This window comes from Oncorhynchus keta, chromosome 2 (genome assembly GCF_023373465.1).
Source record: "Oncorhynchus keta strain PuntledgeMale-10-30-2019 chromosome 2, Oket_V2, whole genome shotgun sequence".
Classification (NCBI taxonomy): Eukaryota; Metazoa; Chordata; class Actinopteri; order Salmoniformes; family Salmonidae; genus Oncorhynchus; species Oncorhynchus keta.
In genome coordinates, this window is record NC_068422.1 from 57912372 (window position 1) to 57931792 (window position 19421).

The window sequence follows — 19421 nt, forward strand, 5'->3', positions numbered from 1 at the left end:
TCCATAATATCGACAGAAACATTTTTATTTTATTTTATTTTATTTCACCTTTATTTAACCAGGTAGGCTAGTTGAGAACAAGTTCTCATTTGCAACTGCGACCTGGCCAAGATAAAGCATAGCAGTGTGAACAGACAACACAGAGTTACACATGGAGTAAACAATTAGCAAGTCAATAACACAGTAGAAAAAAAAATGGGCAGTCTATATACAATGTGTGCAAAAGGCATGAGGAGGTAGGCGAATAATACAATTTTGCAGATTAACACTGGAGTGATAAATGATCAGATGTGCATGTACCGGTAGAGATATTGGTGTGCAAAAGAGCAGAAAAGTAAATAAATAAAAACAGTATAAAAACAGTATGGGAATGAGGTAGGTGAAAAAGGGTGAGCTATTTACCTATAGACTATGTACAGCTGCAGCGATCGGTTAGCTGCTCGGATAGCTGATGTTTGAAGTTGGTGAGGGAGATAAAAGTCTCCAACTTCAGCGATTTTTGCAATTCGTTCCAGTCACAGGCAGCAGAGTACTGGAACGAAAGGCGGCCAAATGAGGTGTTGGCTTTAGGGATGATCAGTGAGATACACCTGCTGGAGCGCGTGCTACGGATGGGTGTTGCCATCGTGACCAGTGAACTGAGATAAGGCGGAGCTTTACCTAGCATGGACTTGTAAATGACCTGGAGCCAGTGGGTCTGGCGACGAATATGTAGTGAGGGCCAGCCGACTAGAGCATACAAGTCGCAGTGGTGGGTGGTATAAGGTGCTTTAGTGACAAAACGGATGGCACTGTGATAGACTGCATCCAGTTTGCTGAGTAGAGTGTTGGAAGCCATTTTGTAGATGACATCGCCGAAGTCGAGGATCGGTAGGATAGTCAGTTTTACTAGGGTAAGCTTGGCAGCGTGAGTGAAGGAGGCTTTGTTGCGGAATAGAAAGCCGACTCTGGATTTGATTTTTGATTGGAGATGTTTGATGTGAGTCTGGAAGGAGAGTTTGCAGTCTAGCCAGACACCTAGGTACTTATAGATGTCCACATATTCAAGGTTGGAACCATCCAGGGTGGTGATGCTAGTCGGGCATGCGGGTGCAGGCAGCGATCGGTTGAAAAGCATGCATTTGGTTTTACTCGCGTTTAAGAGCAGTTGGAGGCCACGGAAGGAGTGCTGTATGGCATTGAAGCTCGTTTGGAGGTTTGATAGCACAGTGTCCAATGACGGGCCGAAAGTATATAGAATGGTGTCGTCTGCGTAGAGGTGGATCAGGGAATCGCCCGCAGCAAGAGCAACATCATTGATATATACAGAGAAAAGAGTCGGCCCGAGAATTGAACCCTGTGGCACCCCATAGAGACTGCCAGAGGACCGGACAGCATGCCCTCTGATTTGATCGGTTGAAAAGCATGCATTTGGTTTTACTCGCGTTTAAGAGCAGTTGGAGGCCACGGAAGGAGTGCTGTATGGCATTGAAGCTCGTTTGGAGGTTTGATAGCACAGTGTCCAATGACGGGCCGAAAGTATATAGAATGGTGTCGTCTGCGTAGAGGTGGATCAGGGAATCGCCCGCAGCAAGAGCAACATCATTGATATATACAGAGTAAAGAGTCGGCCCGAGAATTGAACCCTGTGGCACCCCCATAGAGACTGCCAGAGGACCGGACAGCATGCCCTCTGATTTGACACACTGAACTCTGTCTGCAAAGTAATTGGTGAACCAGGCAAGGCAGTCATCCGAAAAACCGAGGCTGTTGAGTCTGCCGATAAGAATTTGGTGATTGACAGAGTCGAAAGCCTTGGCGAGGTCGATGAAGACGGCTGCACAGTACTGTCTTTTATCGATGGCGGTTATGATATCATTTAGTACCTTGAGTGTGGCTGAGGTGCACCCGTGACCGGCTCGGAAACCAGATTGCACAGCGGAGAAGGTACGGTGGGATTCGGAAAACATGGAAAACGTTGTTCAGAATCAATCCTCAAGGTGTTTTTCACATATCCATCGATGATAAATCATTCGTGGCAGTTTGGTTTCTCCTCTGAAGAAAATGGAACGTGGACACCAGGCGGACACCTGGTAAATGTAGTCTCTTATAGTCAATCTTCCAATGATATGCCTACAAATAAGTCGCAATGCTGCAGACACCTTGGGAAAACGACAGAAAGTGCAGGCTCATTCCTGGCGCATTCACAGCCATATAAGGAGACATTGGAACACAGGGCATTCAAAATCTGGACTATTTCCTGTATGAAATTTCATCTTGGTTTCGCCTGTAGCATTAGTTCTGGGGCACTCACAGATAATATCTTTGCAGTTTTGGAAACGTCAGAGTTTTTTCTTACATGCATAGTCAAGCATCTTTTCATGACAAAATATCTTGTTTAAAACGGGAATGTTTTTTATCCAAAAATTAAAAGAGCGCCCCCTATCTCGAAGAAGTTAACGTTGAGACTGGAGTTTTGCGGGTACTATTTAATGAAGCTACCAGTTGAGGACTTGTGAGGCGACTGTTTCTCAAACTAGACATTCTAATGTACTTGTCTTCTTGCTCAGTTGTGTACCAGGTCCTCCCACTCCTCATTCTATTCTGGTTAGAACCAATTTGCGCTGTTCTGTAAAGGGAGTAGTACACAGCGTTGTACGAGATCTTCAGTTTCTTGGTAATTTCTCGCATGGAATAGCCTTCATTTCTCAGAACAAGAATAGACTGACGAGTTACAGAAGAAAGGCCTTTGTTTCTGGCCATTTTGAGATTGTAATCAAACCCACCAATGGTGACGCTCCAGATACTCAACTAGTCAACTGTGCTAACATAATTGCAAAAGGGTTTTCTGATTATCAATCAGCCTTATAAAATGATAAACTTGTATTAGCTAACACAATGTGCCATTGGAACTCAGGAGTGACGGTTGCTGAAAATGGGCCTCTGTACACCTACGGAGATTCATAAAAAAACTGCAGTTTCCAGCTTCAATAGCCATTTAGAAGATTAAGAATGTCTACACTCTATTTCTGATTCATTTGATGTTATTTTAATGGACAAAATTGTTTGATTTTCTTTCAAAAACAAGGACATTTCTCAGTGACCCCAAACTTTTGAACGCTATTGTGTAATATATACAGTACTAGTCAAAAGTTTGGACACACCTACTCATTCAAGAGTTTACCTTTATTTTTACTATTTTCTACATTGTAGAGTAATAGTGAAGAATTGAAAACTAAGAAATAACACATATGGAATCATATAGTAAGCAAAAAAGTGTCACACAAATCAAAATATATTTAAAAGTAGCCACCCTTTGCCATGATGACAGCTCTGCAATATCTTGGCAACCTCCACCAGGCGTCGTGCTTAAGAACAGTCCTTAGCTGTGGTATGTTGGCCATATACCACATATCGGCCATATACCAACCCTCCCGCCCACCCATGCATTATTGCTTAATTATACAATGTTTGGGTCTAATCCTGATTAAAAGTGCACTCCAGCGCACTCAACCTATTCCACAAATTACCACCGGATAAATATTTGACTTTAAAATATCTCTTTTAGACGAGCATTTCGTCTTCAACAGTGGAGATTTGTGTAAACCTTGCTGTCTCTCTCCGACATTTGCAACATTGGTTCAATATTAAAATTTGAATTCGATCTCCAACTGTCGCATAGTAATGAACGTGTAGGGGTTGGGAGTCGGGACGAGAGAGAGTGAGGCAGGCAGCGTTTCTCAGCCAGTCGAAATCATGAATCAGCTGGCAGCAAGATTATGGATATGTACAAAATAAATGCAGCTAGTATGTCGTCTTTCCAGCTTACGTTTGAAGATGTTGTGTTAGCTGTGTTGTTGGCTAGCTCCTCTGAACAGCAGTGTCCTGACGAGAGAGCACATTCTCTATGCCAGGCGAAATCGCGCCTCATTTGCTCATTGTTATGGATGTATCCAAATAAATGCCACTAGAAAATCGATTCAACAAATTCAGCTACTTTTGTTATTCTGTCTGCACTGATTGACGGGGATAAGAACGTGGCCAGCCAATTTGGCAATGGCACATTTAGAATGAACGACTAGGTCGCGTCTCTGGCAACCGAACCGATAGAACAGCCAGCTTGGGTAGCAACCCTAGATTTGTGTCGGGACATGTGGAAGGATGAAATAGAATGAATAAATTAATCAAAATAATGTATTTAATGAAAATATGTCAATCATTATTTGAATATGTTGGTAACCCGTTGTATGAAAGTGATAATGCCCCTGAAGCCGGTGTTTGGGGGATATATTGGCACGGTTTTGCCGGCCTGAGACAAGACCGGTGCCAATGTATCCTTTATACACCGGCTTCTCGGGCGTTATCACTTAATGAACCCTTAAGAGTCTACGCCCTGTCTAAGCCCAAAAATGCTTAAATAATTTGATGAAACATTGTTGGGGGCCTTACTACTATTAGCCCATACTATCGGATTGAATAACAGATTCACGACATGGACCAACAGATGACAAGGAAGTTTGTTCTGAGGTGTCTGTCTTATGTCTGGAATAAATAAGAAAGATCAGGAAACATTTGTTATATTTTGGACATGTGTTCATCCCCTTATGTTTTGGCACTAAACCGTCTCCATAGATACTGTACCTCAATTGTTTTTATTTTCAACGGATCCTGGGGGACCTTCAGATGAGTCTTGTGAGGCCTGTGGTCATCCTAGAGAGTCTCAACTTTTCACAGAGGAGTCAAATTAGTGTGTAGCCCAAGCTGTTTGGACGTTACAGACAGAAGTTGGCAGATCGGCTGTGCCGACTTCAGACGAGTGCCAAGACGCATCGTGTTCGTAAGAGTCCCATAATAGTTTGTAGGCTAAACCGTTCAGACGCTACAGATGATTTTGTTAGAAGACAGATTTTGCTTGCTTGCTGTGCGGTAGCAGAGAGAACAGTCTATGACTAGGGTGGCTGGAGTCTTTGGGAATTTGACACTGCCTGGTATCGAGGTCCTAGATTGCAGGAAGCTTGGTCTCAGCGATGTACTGGGCCGTACGCACTACCCTCTGTCATGCCTTGCAGTCGGAGGCCCAGCAGTTGCCAAACCAGGCAGTGATGCTCTCGATGGTGCAGCTGTAGAACTTTTTGATGATTTGAGGACCCATGACAAATCTTGTCAGTCCCCATGAGGGGGAATAGGCTTTGTCGTACCCTCTTCACATGTGTCTTGGTGTGTTTGGACCATGTTAGATTGTTGGTGATGTGGACACCAAGGAACTTGGTGCGTGCTCAGTTCTCCTTTTGCTGCAGGCCACAATCATCTCCTTTGTCTTGATCGCGTTGAGGGAGAGGTTGTTATCCTGCACCACACGGCCAGGTCTCTGGTCTCATCGTTGTCGTGATCAGGCCTATCACTGTTGTGTCGTCGGCAAGCTTAATAATGGTGTTGGTGTCATGCCTGGCCATGTAGTCATGGGTGAACAGGGAGTACAAGAGGGGACTGAGGACACACCCCTGAGGTGGCCCCTGTATTGAGGATCAGCGTGGTAATGTGTTACCTATCCTTTCCACCTGGGGGCAGCCCGTCATGATATCCAGGATCCAGTTGCAGAGTGAGATGTTTAGTCCCAGGGTCCTCAGCTTAGTGATGAGCTTTGAGGTTACTAAGATATATTCACCCTCTGAATGGCACACAATCCATCTCAATTGGGGTGGCAGGGTAGCCTATTGGTTAGAGCGTTGGACTAGTAACCGAAAGGTTGCAAGTTCAAATCCCTGAGCTGACAAGGTACAAATCTGTCATTCTGCCCCTGACCAGGCAGTTAACCCACTGTTCCCACTGTTCCTAGGCTGTCATTGAAAATAAGAGTTTGTTCATAACTGACTTGCCTAGTAAAATAAAGGTAAAATAAAAATAGTCTCCAGGCTTAAAAATCCTTCATCTTTACTGATTTGAAGTAGATTTAACAAGTGACATCAATAAGGGATCATAGCATTCACCTGGTCAGTCTATGCCATGGAAAGAGCATGCTAGACCTAGAAGCACAGACAGCTCAGCTGCTGCTGCAGCAGTCAAGTGCAGTGGAGGCACGAATAAAAAGCAGAGACATGGACTGATGTACTGCCAGTTGTATGTTTTGGCTCGAAATTATAGTGTAATAGTAATTAACCCTTAGGATAGTAGTTAGGCTTTTATAAGGTATTATGAGCCAATGGTCATCTGTTAAGCATTTATTCTGTCATTATTCTTCTTTATCTGGTATATGAGTCTATTCATTCACGACTAGGATGTTGCTGGGCCAAGCATGATCCCCTGGTCTTCTGGTACCAGTGCTGTGGGAAAGGAGGCTTAGCGGAGACAGGTCAGAGGTGAGTGCGGTGGAGGTAGGAAGTAACCAGAGAGAGTCCGATGTACTGCCAGTTCCTTAATATGTTGGCTCTATGTGAAGTCGTGACAGACTGACAGTGACAGCAGAGAAGATACAGAGACAGACTGCACAGAAGGGAGGCAACAGAGGCACAGTTGTCGTGGTGAGTTGTGGTTTCTAAGTGTTGTATTTGTCTTAAAACAGGAGGAGGACGATGTTTCACATTTTGAAAAACGCCGTACTAGTGTGCTGCCTATGTTATGTGTAAGTAACATGGGGGCAGGTGCGCGCACAGTGATGTGGGCAGGTGTGGCTAATATGCCAGGGCAAATTGTTGTGTGTGTGTGTGCACATCCGCGATTGAGTGTCTGTCTATATGCGTGTGTGTTTTGTAGCAGTTATCTGTCTTGCTCGGTGGTGCTGAGAGCCAACCCATTAGTTGTCTCCGCGGGGGAGAAAGGCAGTGATCAGATCAACCTAGTGTCTGCAACTCCTATGGAGAAGAGATTAGCTGTCTCGCTGTTTGTTTATCCTGCGCTTTGAACACAGAAGCAGTCTTCCCGGCCACGCCTCCTTTTGAAGGTAGAGCAGACAAGTTGCACTGAGAAACTGTGTTTCTCATAGGAAGCATGGAGGCGTTCCCGAATGTTCTTGGGAGGGCAAATACAGCCCCACCCCCCTCCTCACTATTTCCTACCCACCAATTTATGTGGAACATACGTGGGAGCCAGGGAAACCTAAACCATGTCATCTCTCTTCTCTCTCTTCCCCTTCCCACACATTTTATGCTGGTGGGGAAACCCAACCCTGAACCCTGGCCACTCCCCCCCGTTTATGTCGGACCCCCTGTATGGGTGTTGTGGTGGGGGGACTTTAGGTTTACTGGCCAAGGCCCAGCCAGACCTTTAACCTCATAATTAGGAGATAAGCAGAGGTGTTAACCTGCATTAGTCATCTGGTTTGACAGCCACCGGATCCTGAGCCAACATCCCTGGACACTGATCTAAGGTCAGTTCCTTGCTGCCTCTCCTCTAATGGTTAAGGTCAGGAATGGCGGAAGGTAAGCTGATCCTAGATTTATAACTGTGCCTATGGGTAACTTCTACCCAAAGCAACCAGGGGAGTATGAGCACTGGAGACGAGAAGAAAGCAGTGAAACCAGTTCAACTGACCTAAAGGTCCATTAGCAATGCGAAACCTTAAAACTGGTGGCTGTAGAATTACTGTATGAATCACTGTCCGTTTCATCAGCGTGTTTTCTTTTTGTTATTTGTATAGAACGGCGAGCGCTGCTCCCAGTTGTTTGTGTTGTTTCTACTGGAATCGGACTGTCTTGGTTTCGCTTGGAGGCTCGATGGGAAACTGGTGCTCTAGGGACTGAGATTGAATTTCAGGATATAACTTTTATTTTCACACACACACACACACACACACACACACACACACACACACACACACACACACACACACACACACACACACACACACACACACACACACACACACACACACACACACACACACACACACACACACACACACACACACACACACACACACACACACACACACACACACACACACACACACACACACACACACACACACACACACACACACGTAGACCTTGTACACACACACACACATCATCACAGCTTAATTTAGATAGCAGGCCAGACGCAGGCTCCAACTAGCTCTCTGTTCAGCAAAAACAGCATTGTGTCTACTTTAATTAGAGAGCTGTACTCCCCTGTTGCATGAACTCACACACATGCACATACGTACGTAAGCGCACACACGTTCCCTACTTAAGTGATAATGCCAGAGAAGCCGGTGTTTGGAGGATATATTGGCACAGGTGTTGTTAGGCCCGAGACGAAGTCGAGCTAATAATGCAGGATACTTAGTATATATCCATAAAAATGATGCCATCTGAGAAAAGCTGTCTACCTGTCTGTCTGTCTCATCCCAAAATGTTCATTGCTATGGAACAGCTGGAGATCGAATTTGAATATTGAAACAATGTTGCAAATGTCAGAGAGACAGACCGCGAGGTTTATACAAATCTCTGCTGTTGAAAACCAAACGCTAGTCTAAAAGAAATGGGAGATAATGTCTAGATGCTTTTTATAGCAGAGATCAAGTTTATAAATTGCGTGGCTGGGCTGATGAGATAGTGGATTGCTCAGTGAGATGGAACAGAGTAAATAGGCATTTCAACTTCATAGCTTTAGCTGGTGGTAACTTGTGGAATAAACACTGGCTGAAATGAGGTTTTATCCAATGAAATTCGGAATGTCTGAATGTAATTTAATTCAAACAATACATTCTAATTTGAATTATCCACACCCTACAGGAAGCATAAAATGTGAATTGAAGAAATTCACACACACACACACACACACACACACACACACACACACACACACACACACACACACACACACACACACACACACACACACACACACACACACACACACACACACACACACACACACACACACACACTGTTAATCATCCACTCTTTGGAATCAGGTTAGACAATGAGAGAGGGTCTTGCATTCCTGAGCTCCAACCAACTCCTCTCTTTTGTCACAGAGGGTTAACCGTGTGCACGGTGAAACCACTCCCCCTTTCTCTTGTTCTCCTTCCAGCTTCTCTCGCCCCTTTCTCTGAGAGAGAGACTTATTGAAAGCGTGGCTGTCCACAACAACGTGGACTTGCAGCTACACGCTTGGTAGACACTTGACACACAGAGAGGAAACGATTGGAGCTTACACAAACACGCCGGTCGAAAGAATGTGCAAAGGTCACAGCGGCTTTTCACTATCGACTGTGTGGGTCTGTGTTTGTCCACTCGGTGTGTATGCCAGCTTTGTTTTCACCGTCAGCTGTCAATGTTCTTGTCAGAGCTACAAGCACGTCTCACAGATGGAAAGGTGAGAGAGAGACAGAACAAGAGTGTGTGTGTGAGAGAGGGACGGAAAGAGAGGTGTGTGTGTGTGTGTGTATTCCTGTGTGAACAGGAGTGAGAGGTGAGCAGCACTCCTCTGTTGTCTCCTTCCGTTCCCCCTTGAGTGAATAGAGCATTTGTGCTGTCATTGTAGCCCTTCTGTACCCTTCTTTTACTTCTGTCCCTCTCTTCCTACAGTATCTCTCTCTGTTGTCGTCTACCTACAGAATGTTTGTGTCCTGCATCTCTACCTTTTTCTAATATCTTTTCTCGCAATTATTTTCCAGGTACTATCTCCTAAAAGTTTTCCCCAAGAATTTGCCCTTGGTGTGCTATGTTTACTATCTTGGATGTCCTTCTCTATACCGTGTGTGTGTGTCCTCTTATGTGTTCTGTCTTTGTTTTATGTTGTTACTGAGTCATCCAGAGTGAGCCGTCGGAGGCGACAGTATGTTAGAACAACAAAGTAGGGCAGATGGGACGAGGTAACAATCTCTGCAGTTGTTGTTATTTCTGCAGGCCATTGAAGGATACTCAACTTAATCTGTTGTAGCGTCACTCTCTACGGGGGGCTGAGGAGGACGTGTGTGTGCCTGTGTATTAGTATTAGTGTGTCGGCGTCCGTACGTGTTTATGCATAACCAGGTCAATTATTGATTGTAAACTGAGGTGAGATTAGTTAGTCTGTGATCTCGCGTAACCTTCAGCTTTAGTGTTTCTCAAATCAAATGTTTTTGGTCTCATACACATGGTTTGCAGATGTTTATTATTAATGCGAGTGTAGCGAAAAGCTTGCGCTTCTCGTTCCAACAGTGCAGTAATATCTGATAAGTGATCTAAAAATTCCCAACAACTACCTAATACACACTAATCGAACAAGTAATCTAACAATTTCCCAACAACTACCTAATACACACAAATCTAAAGGGGTGAATGAGAATATGTTCATATAAGTATATGGCTGAGCGGCATAGGCACGATGCAGTAGATGGTATATACATGTGATATGAGTAATGTAAGATATGTAGACATTATTAAAGTGCCATTATTTAGAGTGGCATTGTTTAAAGTGACTAGTGACCCATTTATTAAAGTGTCCAGTGATTGGGTCTCAATGCAGGCAGCAGCCTCTCTGAGTTAATGACTGCTGTTCAGCAGTCTGATGACCTTGAGATAGAAGCTGTTTCTCAATCTCTCGGTCCCAGCTTTGACCTGTACTGACCTCGCCTTCTGGATGATATAGCGGGGTGAACAGGCAGTTGCTCGGGTGGTTGTTGCCCTTGATGATCTTTTTGGCCTTCCTGTGACATCGGGCGCTGTAGGTGTCATGGAGGGAAGGTAGTTTGCCCCCGGTGATGCATTGTGAAGAACGAACCACCCTCTGGAGAGCCTTGCGTTTGAGGGCGGAGCAGTTGCCGTACCAGGCTGTGATACAGCCCGAGAGGATGCTCTCGATTGTGCATCTGTTAAAGTTTGGCAGGGTTTTGGGTGACGAGCCAAATGTCTTCAGCCTCCTGAGGTTGAAGAGGTGCTGTTGCACAGTCTTCACCACACTGCCTGTGTGAGTGGACAATTCAGCAAAGTGGAGATGATGTTTCCTACCTTCACCATCTGGGGGCGGCCTGTCAGACTGTCCAGGACCCATTTGCACAGGGAGGGGTTGAGACCCAGGGCCTCCGGCTTGATGATGAGCTTGGAAGGTACGATGGTGTTGAATGCTGAGCTGTAGTCAATGAACAGCATTCTTACATAAATATTATTCAGATGGGATAGGGCTGTGTGCAGTGCGATGGCAATTGCGTCATCTGTGGACCTGTTGGGGAGGTATGCAAACTGAAGTGTGTCTAGGGTGGCCGGTAAGGTGGCGGTGATATGATCCTTGATTAGCCTCTCAAAGCACTTCATGATGACAGAAGTGAATGCTACGGGGCGGTAGTCATTTAGTTCAGTTTTCTTTGCCTTCTTGGGTACAATGGAACAAGGAACAATGAAGCATGTGGGGACAACAGACTGGGATAGGGAGCGATCAAATATGTCTGTAAACACACCAGTCAGCTGGTCTGCGCATGCTCTGAGGACGCGGCTAGGGATGCTGTCTGGGCCAGCAGCCTTGCGAGGGTTAACATTTATAAAAATTTTACTCACGTCAGCCACTGAGAAGGAAAGAGCGCAGTCTTTGTTAGCGAGCCGCGACGGTGGCACTGTATTATCCTCAAAGCGGGCAAAGAAGGTGTTTAGTTTGTCTGGAAGCGTTCTCCTTCCCCTGTGTCCCTGTGACAGCTGGGGTTTAGCTCAGCAAACAATCCTCCATATTGTAAACAAACATTATATGATTATGACATTGACCTTTTATTCAAACTAGAATTTAATGATCTTAACCAGGATTTGCTTTTCTTTTTTACTATGGCTCTGATTGGTCACACACACTCTCTTGCTGTGTGGAGTGTGTGTGTGTGTGTATGTGAGAGAGTCCTTGCATTCATGCGTGAAGATTAACAGATTTTCACACAGTTCAGAGAAAGCCAAACCTTACACACTGCCGAATCACCTTTTTTCCCATTAGGAGAAGAGTTTCTTTACATTTTTCAAACCATATTCTGATTTTTATTTTCTGGGCCTCTGTGATCGATGCCGATGATCTATGATAGATAAGGGATAGCTAACAGATAGGTAATGAGTCATCGATCATGGATATTTGTCCAGAATCCTTTATTTTGCTTCTTGCTCTCTCTCTCTCATGTTTCTGCAGGCTGCAGAACATCTCACTCTCCTTCTGGCCCCAGTAACCTGAAAACCATTCCCACCTAGAATTCCTAGACTAGAGTCCTCTATAGATGTATCTCTGTCTCCCAGGAATGCTACCCTCAAGCATGTAACTCCCTCATTATTTTTTAAATTTATTTTTTTAACCTTTATTTAACTAGGCAGTTAAGAACAAATTCTTATTTTCAATGATGGCCTAGGAATGGTGGGTTAACTGCCTGTTCATGGGCAGAAGGACAGATTTGTACCTTGTCAGCTCGGGGGTTTGAACTTGCAACCTTCCGGTTCCATGCAATGTGTTTCTAGTACTACTATGTGCTTTCTATTCACACTACCGTTCAAAAGTGTGGGGACACTTTGAAATGTCCTTGTGTTTGAAAGAAAAACACATTTTTGTCCATTAAAATAACATCAAATTGGTCATTGTTAATGTTGTAAATGACTATTGTAGCTGGAAATGGCTGATTTTTAATGGAGTATCTACACAGGCGTACAGAGGCACATTATCAGAAGCGATCACACATGTGTTCCAATGGCACGTTGTGTTAGCTAATCCAAGTTTATCATTTCAAAAGGCTGATTGATAATTAGAAAACCCTTTTGCCATTATGTTAGCACAGCTGAAAGATGTGTTAATTAAAGAAGCAATAAAACTGGCCTTCTTTAGACTAGTTGAGTATCTGAAGCATCAGCATTTGTGGGTTCGATTACAGGCTCAAATAGCCAGAAACAAAGACATTTATTCTGAAACTCGTCAGTCTATTCTTGTTCTGAGAAATGAAGGCTATTCCATGCGAGAAATTGCCAAGAAACTGAAGATCTCGTACAAAGCTGTGTATTACTCCTTCACAGAACAGCGCAAACTGGCCCGAACCAGAATAGAGAGACGAGCGGGAGGCCCCAGTGCACAACTGAGCAAGAGAACAAGTACATTAGAGTGTCTGGTTTGAGAAACAGACACCTCACAAGTCCTCAACTGGTAGCTTAATTAAATTGTACCCGCAAAACACCAGTCTCAACCTCAACAGTGAAGAGGTGGCTCCGGGATGCTGGCCTTCTAGGCTGAGTTCCTCTGTCCAGTGTCTGTGTTCTTTTGCCCACATTAATCTTTTATTTTTATTGGCCAGTCTGAGATGTGTTTTTTCCTTAGCAAGTTTGCCCAGAAGGCCAGCAATCCGGAGTCACCTCTTTCCTGTTGACATTGAGATTGGTGTTTTGCGGGAGACAATTCTATGTTAATTTAATCGACCAAAAAATGTGCTTTTCTTTCAAAAACAAGGACATTTCTAAGTAACCCCAAACTTTTGAATGGCCGTGTGCGTGTGCGCTCGTGTGCTTTAATTACCACAAGACAAGTGTGTAAAGACTGTAAAGTGGTTGCAACTTTAAAGGAAAACTTCACCCAAACACTGCCTTTTGGTATTTGTTTCATTAGTCCGTTATTGATATAATCCCAAAAATGTTTTGCATGTCAGCCATCAAGTTTTCAAGATTTATCACTTTCCAAAGTATCGGAAATCTGGCCTGTATGATGCATATTGCATCATATGAAGCTGGGTTTTGCAGTTTACCTTTAATATCTCCCACTGATAATCAAACCCATTGTTTGTGTATTGTTGAGGCTGTGAGCTATCAACTTGGATTGGCACTGTAGAAGTGTTAATATTTCCATTACCAGAACAGTAGAAGTGCTCTGAAATAGGACTGAGGGCGAGATGGGAATGGAGGGGAAAATTAGAAAAATAAGGGACTTTGAGACACAGACTGATAAAGGCTGATTTTAGAGGGTGGCTAGACGAGATGACACATATTAGCTCGGGTTCAAATGACCAACAGACCATGTAACGCTGAATATTTGCGTGCGTGCGTGCGTGCGTGCGTGCGTGCGTGTGTGTGTGTGTGTGTGTGTGTGTGGCTGTTGATAACAGAGCCGAGTAGAGTTAACAACTTCACAGTCCCCCTAGAACTATTCCACGATCCTAATGGCAAAGCTACTGCAGTGAACTTTAGAGCTCTCTCTGTCTTTCTGCCATTCTTTCTCACTCTCTTTCTCTATGTCAATCTTCCTTATAGAGTGCCTTCGGAAAGTATTCAGACCGCTTGACCTTTTCCACATTTTGCTACGTTACAGCCTAATTCTAAAATGGATTAAATTGTTTTTTTCCTCCTCATCAATCTACACAAAATACCCCAGAATGATAAAGCAAAACAGGTTTTTATAAATTTTTGCAAATGTCTTAAAAATCTAAAACTGAAATATCACATTTACAGAAGACCCTTTACTCAGTACTTTGTTGAAGCACCTTTGGCGGTGATTACAGCTAGAGGTCGACCGATTATGATTTTTCAATGCCGATACAGATTATTGGAGGACCCAAAAAAAGCTGATACCGATTAATCGGCCATTTTCTTTATTTTTTTTGTAGTAATGACAGTTACAATACTGAATGAACACTTATTTTAACTTAATATAATACATCAATAAAATCAATTTAGCCTCAAATAAATAATGAAACATGTTCAATTTGGTTTAAATAATGCAAAAACAAAGTGTTGGAGAACAAAGTAAAAGTGCAATATGTGCCATGTAAGTTCCTTGCTCAGAACATGAGAACATATAAAAGCTGGTGGTTCCTTTTAACATGAGTCTTCAATATTCCCAGGTAAGAAGTTTTAGGTTGTAGTTATTATAGGAATTGTAGGACTATTTCTCTCTATACCATTTGTATTTCATATACCTTTGACTATTGGATGTTCTTATAGGAACTTTAGTATTGCCAGTGTAACAGTATAGCTTCCGTCCCTCTCCTCGCCCCTACCTGGGCTCGTACCAGGAACACATCGATTACAGCCACCCTCGAAGCAGCGTTACCCATGCAGAGGAAGGGGAATAACTACTCCAAGTGACATTTGAAACGCTATTAGCGTGCACCCCGCTAACTAGCTAGCCATTTCACATTGGTTACACCAGCCTAATCTCGGGAGTTAATTGGCTTGAAGTCATAAACAGTGCAATGCTTGAAGCACAGCAAAGAGCTGCTGTCAAAACGCACAAATGTGCTGTTTGAATGAATGCTTACGGTCCTGCTAGTGCCTACCATCGCTCAGTCAGATTGCTCTATCAAATCATAGACTTAATTATAACATAATAACACACAGAAATACGGCCTTAGGTCATTAATATGGTCGAATCCAGAAACTATCATCTCGAAAACAAGACGTTTATTCTTTCAGTGAAATACGGAACCGTGAATACGGACCATATCAATTACACACTAGATAAACTAGTAATATCATCAACCATGTGTAATTAACTAGTGATTATGAGTGATTGATTGATTGTTTTTTATAAGATAAGTTTAATGCTAGCTAGCAACTTACCTTGGCTTACTGCATTCGCGTAACAGGCAGGCTCCTCGTGGAGTGCAATGAGAGGCAGGTGGTTAGAGCGTTGGACTAGTTAACTGTAAGGTTGCAAGATTGAAACCCCAAGCTGACAAGGTAAAAATCTGTCATTCTGCCCCTGAACAAGGCAGTTAACCCACCGTTCCTACTCCTTCATTGAAAATAATAATGTGTTGTTAACTGACTTGCCTAGATAAATAAAGGTGTAAAAAAACATTTAAAAAATAAATCGTCATCATTCAGATGAATCGGTCGACCTCTAATTACAGCATAGAGTTGTCTTGTGTATGACGTTACAAGCTTGGCACACCTGTATTTGGGGAGTTTCTCCCATTCTTCTCTGCTGATCCTCTCAAGCTCTGTCAGGGTGGGCGAGGAGAGTCGCTGCAAAGCTATTTTCAGGTCTTAACAGAGATGTTTGATCGAGTCCAAGTCCCAGCTTTGGCTGGGGCGCTCAAGGACATTCAGAGACTTGTCCCGAAGCCACTCCTGCATTATCTTGGCTGTGTGCTTACGGTCATTGTGCTGATGGAGTCTGAGGTCCTGAGCGCTCTGGAGCAGGTTTTCAACAAGGATGTCTCTGTACTTTCCTCCATTCATCTTTCCCTGACTAGTCTCCCAGTTCCTCATAAACATCAAAACGAAATAACAAAGACAAATAGAAACAAATTTGTGTTGATTTGGCACTCAAGCATCAGTTCATTACCCATCCCCCGACACTGTCAACCAAGAGTCAAGACTAAACCAATTCACCTTGGTGGTGTGCAGACTGGTTTATTAATATTATTCTTAACGATTTCACACAAAATAAAACAGAAAAAAATAACAACAATTTGTCCGTGAAACTGTATATTCAAAGTATTATGAATGAATTGTGGTTCATTTGGTATTATGTCGTAGTGTGACCGATTTTACTAATTACATCCCCAGGTCGCTGCTGTGAATGAGAATGTGTACTCAGTCAGCTTACCTGGTCAGATAAATAAATAACGTTGGCGCACCTCTATTTGATAGATCCCCCCCCCTACCTCGGGATTCCAGTGGGTGTCACGTTCTGACCCTAGTTCTTTTGTGTTTTCTTTGTTTTAGTGTTGGTCAGGACGTGAGCTGAGTGGGCATTCTATGTTGTGTGTCTAGTTTTCCCTTCTCTATGTTTGCCCTGATATGGTTCTCAATCAGTGGCAGGTGTTAGTCATTGTCTCTGATTGGGAACCATATTTAGGTAGCCTGTTTTGTGTTGGGTTTTGTGGGTGGTTGTTTCCTGTCTTCTGTCTTTGCGTCTATGCACCAGATAGGACTCTTTCGGTTTTTCACATTTGTTGTTTTGGTATTTTGTAGTGTTCACGTTTACGGTCTTTATTAAAGATGTTGAACTCTAACCACGCTGCGCTTTGGTCCGATCCTTCGTCCACAGAAGAAAACCTTTACAGTGGGGAGACCTGAGGTCAACCTGCCCCATCTCGTACTTCTGAGTGGGACACCTTCCCTGGCAGTAAGTAGCCTGCCTAGCTCACAAACTACAATCAGGGCGCCCACTCCGACAAGGCTAATTGACCCACAGTTCCACACGGTGACATGATATCATTGACGTGACGTGCAAACGAGCGATTCGAAATTTGATTGCGCAAAGGTCACCTTTACGAGTTTTATGGTGCGGGTGCCCCGTGCCACCCCCGGCAAGATGCCCACATCGCCTCTACGTAAATCCGCCACTACTCACACTCGCACACCCACAAAAGCAAAGATAGCAGTCAGAGCTGCAGCAGATGTGATATGAGCAGCAGAGTCTAACTGTCTAAATTGCAGTTTCATGTTTCATGTGAAAACTCCCTGCTGTTACTGCGAAGTGTGTGAACCATCATATGAGCACAGACTATTGAACGGGGTGATAATTGTGTTTCTTACCCTGCTCTGAGAACAATGCAGAAGAGAAAAAGGTGTGTGTGTGTGCTGCGTCTCTCTGTCATCTCCCCCGACACACGCCTGAACAGACTCCATTACTGTATATTGCCCCAAGTGACATAAAGCCTGATTTGACCTGATTTGAAGTGAACAGAAGTGATCTAGGGAGGCTGCAACAACAATACATGATGACACACAGTTAGCCAACCAAACGCTAATACAAACATTCACACACCCACCCGAAATTGCTAATAAATATAGAAAATGCGCTGTAGGCTACAGTCAGAGAAGGAGCAATGATTTTTTGACAGGGGGTGCAGAATCGTTTTTTGCCTAATTTAAATATGTTTCTGCTTATAATTTCTGACATTTTGGTAGGCCATTTGTTAGTCAACTTGTCTGTAATTAGATACATGCAGCTTCCCTTCTGTCAGTATATGTTGCCCTTGAAGACCAAATAAACTTTTGCTCACCAGAATGTTTATTTAAAAAAAGATGTATATATATTTAACTAGGCAAGTCAGTTAAGAACAAATGTACAATGACAGTCTACTTGTAAAGCCCCCCTTGGCCAAACCCTCCCCAAATGACACTAGGTCAATTGTGCGCCGCCCTATGGGACTCCCAATCACAGCCAGTTGTGATACAGTCCGGGATGGAACACTAGTCCTTAATGACGCCTCTAGCACTGCATTGCAGTGCTAGCTGTGTCACCAGAGACTCTGGGTTTGAGCCCAGGTTCTGTCGCAGCCAGCTGCGACCGGGAGATCCATGGGGGCGACTCACAATTGGCCTAGCGTCGTCCGGGTTAGGGAGGGTTTGGCCGGTAGGGATATCCTTGTCTCATCGCGCACTAGTGACTCCTGTGGCGGACCGGGTGCAGTGCACGCTAACCAGGTCGCCAGGGGCACGGTGTTTCCTCCGTAACATTGGTGCGGCTGGCTTCCGGGTTGGATGTGTTAAGAAGCAGTGCGGCCTGGTTGGGTTGTGTTTCGGCGGACGCATGGCCTTCGATGGTCGTCTCTCTCAAGCCCGTACGGGAGTTGTAGCGATGAGACAAGATAGTAACGACTAACAATTGGATATCATGAAAAGGGGGTAAAAATACATTTTAAGAAGTGCTTTGTAACACCAAAACTAGTGGCGACTGAGCTGCCACCAACTTGAGGGAGATGAAACTTTAACTTTGGTGGAGTATTGAAAAACATTATCCTGAGATGTTTTGAAACATAACATGGTGTGTTGTAATGCCACTTAAGTGTTGTGTGTAGCACCTTGCCAGAGACTGGGAGCACTAAAAAGAAATGATTGAAAACACTATTTTGGTGTTTTCGAGTTAGGTACCTTCTCTTTTGGTGTCGTTTCCTCACTCTAAAGCTCCGAAATACCATTATGATTTGAATCCATTCTAAGGCATAATTAGATCCCTTTTTCTGAAGTGTCTTAATGTTTAACATTGTTTTATGTATTTGATCATTTGACATTGTATAACATTTTGGCAGGCATTGTCAAGCTCAGTGTTCAAACCATCAACACAAACTGGTTGAACAGCAAAACTGTGGGACTCTGCACTTGCCCTCTTCCATTGACAATCATGAAGGCTTGAATGGGTGCTGTCTTCATTCAACATCAATTTGCCTGATGGTTTTGATATCTATTCATCATGATCCATTACACCTCATGGCACAACGAGCTTATTACTCATATAAAAATAGACTTTTCTTTCGTCAAACGTGTATACAACATTGTGTGAAAGAATGATAAAGTCTAAAAATGTTGCATTATGCACAATCCTTTAACATCAGAGTCACATGGCAGGATATAAAATGCAAGGTGATTAAAACCAAGGACTTCCAATGAGTTCGATCACAACATTTTCCTCATGAAAGTTACTTACATTTTGAGGAATATATTTAGTTGAATTTATTCTTTGATTATTTTTGTAGAATGAAATGAATAAATCATAGAAATAACTTGTATTTTGACACTATTGAAACAGTCATGAAATGACAGAGGGGATACAGATAGGTGGGAGAAACAGACTGAAGGGTTGGAGCGGGG

At 43.6% G+C, this 19421-nt stretch overlaps 1 protein-coding gene across 3 annotated transcripts in view; it reads left to right on the top strand.

Moving 5' to 3' along the window:
- LOC118402930 (xylosyl- and glucuronyltransferase LARGE2s) overlaps window positions 1-19421 on the top strand; it is a 179516-nt gene that overhangs the window by 125234 nt on the left and 34861 nt on the right. The window contains exon 1 of one of the 3 annotated variants that reach the window (XM_035801323.2): window positions 9080-9276. The exons of the other annotated variants lie outside the window; for them this stretch is intronic. The gene's annotated coding sequence lies outside the window, so the exon portion shown is untranslated. Of the gene's footprint in view, window positions 1-9079; window positions 9277-19421 lie in introns of those variants that run through there. 3 annotated transcript variants of the gene reach the window in all.